The 5,219-nt window shown below is 44.6% G+C and overlaps 1 non-coding gene across 1 annotated transcript; it reads left to right on the plus strand.

Annotated features, from left to right (window-relative positions):
• Window positions 1-2,356: 2,356 nt before the first annotated feature.
• trnat-cgu (transfer RNA threonine (anticodon CGU)) lies at window positions 2,357-2,428 on the plus strand. Its single transcript has one exon. It is a non-coding gene; the product is annotated as a tRNA-Thr (tRNA).
• The last annotated feature ends 2,791 nt before the right edge of the window (window positions 2,429-5,219 follow it).

A 5,219-nucleotide genomic window follows, 5' to 3' on the forward strand; every position in this document is an offset into this window, starting at 1 on the left:
TTGGCCCACATATTGATCATGTAATCAATCCCATATACATTCCAGGATTCCTTACTCTCAGGCATTGTGGCTAATTTGATTTGCCCAATTTATGTGAAGATTAAAATCACCCATGATCATCTTTATTCCATATTTACAGGCATCTCTAATTTCCAGCTTAATGTCATTCCCAACCTCAACACTGCAGTTTGGGCATCTATATGAGACCCACTGATGTCTTTTGTCCCTGGGTGTTTCTCAACTCTCCCCATACAGATTCAACATTTTCAGAACTAATATCCTTTCTCACTACTGTGTTAATTCCCTCCTAAACCAGCAGTGCCTCACCACCATCTTTTATTCTATGCCTGTCCTTCCTAAATACTGAAAACCCTGGGACATCCAGTTCCTATCCCTGATCACCCTGCAGCCATTACTCCGTAATCCCAATTATATCATTCCCATTTACATCTATCTGTGCGATAAGTTCATCCATTTTATTGCAAATGCTCCGTGCATTAAGGCACAGAACCTTTAAGTTTGTCTTTTTCACAATGTTTCTCTTGCTCCCAACATTTTTCTCTACTGCCCTGTTTGAGTTTTGCCCTTGGTTTCTCATAGAATTTACAGTGCAGAAGGAGGCCATTCGGCCCATCGAGTCTGCACCGGCTCTTGGAAAGAGCACCCTACCCAAGGTCAACACCTCCACTTTATCCCCATAACCCAGTAACCCCACCCAACACTAAGGGTATCACTTTACTTATTCACTTTTCTACCTTTTGCTTTAGTCCTTTCTTCCTCTTTCTCTGACTCCTTGCATAGGTTCCCACCCCCCTGGCATATTAGTTTAACCCCTCCCCAACCGTTCTAGCAAATATCACATCTAGGACATCAGTTCCAGTCCTGACCAGGTGTAACACTTCCAGTTTGTACTGGTCCCACCTCCCCCAGAACCGGTCGCAATACCCCAGTAATCTGAAACCATCCCCGTGGCACTATCTCTTCAGCCATGTATTCATCATATATGTCCTTTCATATCTACTCTGACTAGCACGTGGCACAGGTAGTAATCCTGAGATCAATACCTTTGATGTCCGATTTCTTAACTTCCTTCCTAGCTCCCTGTATTCTGCTTCTAGGACCTCATCACTTTTTTTTTACCAATGTCATTTGTACCGATGCGTGCCATGATAACTGGCTGTTCACCTTCCCCCTCCAGAATGTCCTCTACCCGCTCCGAGACATCCTTGATCCTAGCACCAGGGAGCCAACATACCATCCTGGATTCTCGTTTCTGGCCAGAAAAACGCCTGTCTATTCCCTTTACAATTGAATCCCCTACAACTATTGCACTGTCACATTTATTACCCCTCCTCTCTGCAGCAGAACCAACCGTGATGCGACGAGTTTAGCTGTTGCTGGTTTCCCCTGAGAGGCCATTCCCCTCAACAGTACCAAAAATGGTATATCTGTTCTGCAGGGGAATGGCCACAGGATTGCTGGACAACGTGCCTCACTCTCTTGCTCTGTCTGGTGGTCAACCATTCCCTTCCTGCCTGCAGAGTCTGAGCCTGCGGTGGGATCACCTCTCTGTACGTGCTATCCACGATGCTCTCCGACTCACGGATGCTCCACAGTGTCTCCAGCCGCCGCTCCAGCTCTGAAACCCGAGCTTCCAGGAGTTGTAACTGGAGACACTTCCTGCACACATGCTGACCCTGGCACTCCTTTCGCTTAAAGGCAGTGGAAGCAGAGTCATTGAATATATTTAACGCAAAGCCATATAGATTCTTGTTTAACAAACGGTTGAAAGGTTATCGGTCGATGGGCCTGTCGGTATTATGTTGCAAGCAGATCAGCGAAGATCTTAATGAATAGCGGAGCAGGAACGAGGTGTCGAGTGGCCTATTCGCGCTCGTAATTCGTATAATCCTACATTGGTATAATAAAGGGCATGGAATAAAAAGGCTGACCAATCGACCGACACCCAGGTCCTACGAACCAATCCAATTATCCACACTGCAAGCAACTCGCAACTTCTCTGCGCAAAGATCAGCTACTTTACCACTATTCGACTAACGGTATACCCTGTAGTCCTCCACATTGCCTGAAGCATCTTTCCGCATTCTGTGTCGGTTCCACGTTATTAATGATGCCCAAATTTGCTTCAGCTGCTGTACCCCGTTTTACACAGTACAAGTTCCAACATGTTTTTGCCCCTCTTACGCTCTTTGAAAGAGTCAAAAGGACTCCATCCACGGATGTCACCTCATGTTCTGAACTCTTTTTTGCTTCTCAACATCATAGCTTTTGCCACTTTTTTCCTCACTGGCGCGCGATGCCACAGATATCTATATCTGTCACAGTGATTCTCGTGGGCGCGGTGGCCAAGTGGGAAGGCGTTGGTCTCGTAAACCAAAGCTCGCGGGTTCGATTCCCGTCCGTGCCTGGTGATTCAGTACTGTTTCAGCATGTTCTTCTCGAAGTGTTGTTTGTTATCTATCATTTAACTCCAAAATGACCCGTTTATTTCAAATTGTCATCGCATTAAAAAAAAACTATTAAACCATGTTTTGGCTCTAATTTAGTTCCCAGTTCTGGTTTTTACAATTTTCCTTCGTCAATATGGCTCGGCAACATCCTTGCAGAAGCGCACGTTTTCACGCTGGTGTCACAGTTACCAAACTCGCCAACAGGCTGCAGATAATTCTACCGGGGAGACTGGGGAACCAGATGCTGTTCTCGGAACGCGTGACCTCGGTGTAAGATTTTCGGTATCTGCAGACGAATTTGAGAGTTTTAGAAAATCGAAATGGACTGAAAATTTAATAATTGCAGATTGCTTCCAGTTTCATGCGCTATCTATTTTAGGGGGCGAATATGCGAATAGGAAATGCAGCGCAGAGAGTGAAAGCGAATTTGCTGATGTGGCTTAGCTCAACAGAACTAGGATAGAAGATCGCTTTACTGGTTTTCAAATTAATTTGGTAGCGTCGACTGCAGCATAATTTCTCCTTGACAAGAAACGCAAAGCAAGGTCTGAAAAGGATTGGAACAGTGAGGTACTGGTGCAATAACAAATGCAGAATGTGGGAAGATTTGAAGAGGGGTAACAAAGGTTGAAAATAATGTTAGAAACACATGGGGGTGAAAGATAGAAAACCAGGCTAAAACAAAAGCCTTTCTGGGTTTCAGAATCTGAAATCCAAGAAACGGCGAAGAATTGTGAAAAATGTAAAGAGTATTGGCAATTTGGGTTAAGAACATTAAGGTTCGGTGGATTGAGCATTTTGTTAATGGATTGTAGTGTTATTTTATTAATTTTTACGAGATCTGGGTTTCTCTGGCTAGGCCAGCATTTGTTGCCATTCACGAATTACACCTGAGAAGGTGGTGGTGAGCTTCCTTCTTGAACCGCTGCAGTCCATCTGATGTAGGTCTACGCAGTGTGCTATTAGGGAGGTAGTTCTAGGACTTTGACCCACCGACAGTGAAGAAACGACGATATATTTCCAACTCAGAATAGTGAGTAACCTGCGGGGTGCTACAATACCCTGGGAGAGTGCTGGCTTACTAGCTTTCTTTCTTCCCGGTACTACCTTGCAGTTTTTAACTGTCTCCTGTCCTACAGAAAAAGAACAGCAGAGAGAGAATGCCTTCCAGCTGCGACCTGCCTGAAAACGTCTTAGAACTGAAGACAAATGGAACACTGCAGATGACTCGGCTTCTTTCCTGAAAGTTTCTGTCTGGCGTGCTCAATCACAGGCAACTACAGGGCCAGGCCTAAAATTCCACAAACACCTGATTGCATGGTTTCTCAAAGATCTCACAGGTTATGCCTAGAACCTGAGGGAAGGTGGTGCCTGGCCCAACAGTACAGAGGCGTTCCACTGTCCACAACTGTAACTTAAAACAGAAACCCCAAAGGGTGCAGTAATGTTGTGGCAACTAACAAGAAGACTGCAGATCAAAGCTTGCAGCAGGACGGGGATAAGAAGGGGAACACGGGATAGACAAATTATTTTACAACAATCTGGAGATGTCATATATTCGCATCTGTCTGTTGCCCTTGTCTTTCTAAATGATAGTCGCCTTGAGTTTGGATGGTGCTGTCGAAGGAAACTTGGTGAGTTCCTGCAGTGCACCCTGAAGCTGGTACACACGGCAGCTATTGTGCATTAGCGGTGGAGGGAGTGAATGTTTGTGGTCGGGACGCCAGTCGAGCGGGCTGCTTTCTCCTGGATGGAATGAAGCTTCCTGAGTTTTGTTGCAGCTGCACGCATCCAGGCAAGTGGGAAGAATCCCATCATATTCCTGAATTGTGGCATGTATGAGGTGGACATGATTTGGGGAGTCAGGGGGTGAGTTGCTCGCCGCAGAATACCTCGCCTCTGACCTGCACTTGTAGCCAGAGCATTTATAGGGCTAGTCAAGTTCAGTTTCCGGTCAAAGATAAGATTTTAGTTAAGATTTCTAGCATCCGCGGTATTTTATTTCAATTATTTATTTTTACTTTCTCCTATGTTATTTGGGAGAGCTGACGTGGAGCGGGTGGGGCTAATTGTCTCATTGTGTTTTGTTTTTCAGTCATTTTCCCTTTCTAAAGTGGCCGATTCCCATGACAATAGGATAATTTGTTTTCTCATTAAATCTCCTCCCGGCAAACTATCGCAGAGGTATTTGTCCTCCCATCTGGCTTCTATATATTTTTCGTCATAATGAATTTCGAAATATTCAGTGTTGTGTTAATGGCATTATTTCCCTTTCCATTGATGCTTCCCGAGTTGAGAAGATTGCCCAGTGTTTCCCGTTTTACAGTGGCAATTTGAAATAATGTCTCATTGGAATAAAATAGCAAGTGAAATGGAAAAGGGCCATATGTAACAATGAAAATAAAATACTGCACATGCTAGCAATCTGAAATAAAATCAGAAAATACTGGATAAGCACAATCTGGCTGCACCTGCGGAGATAAATAAGCAAAACGTTTCAAGTCTAGATTAGATTTCTACCAACGGAATTGATTCATTGCTCCAGGGGTATGACTGTTTTTGCTTCATGCTGGCAATCGCTGAATGTGAATGGCCCCGGGGTCAAATCTTCGAACGGCCTCGTCGGTTGTGATGACGTCAGACAGAGGCTGTGATTTTCCTACTTATTTCCTGACCTGCAGAGGTTTTTTAACATTTGATGTTGTATATTCGCTGTCAGATAAAATGGTTCATCCGCATTGGTCGGCT

This window comes from Scyliorhinus torazame, chromosome 14 (genome assembly GCF_047496885.1).
Source record: "Scyliorhinus torazame isolate Kashiwa2021f chromosome 14, sScyTor2.1, whole genome shotgun sequence".
Taxonomy (NCBI): Eukaryota; Metazoa; Chordata; class Chondrichthyes; order Carcharhiniformes; family Scyliorhinidae; genus Scyliorhinus; species Scyliorhinus torazame.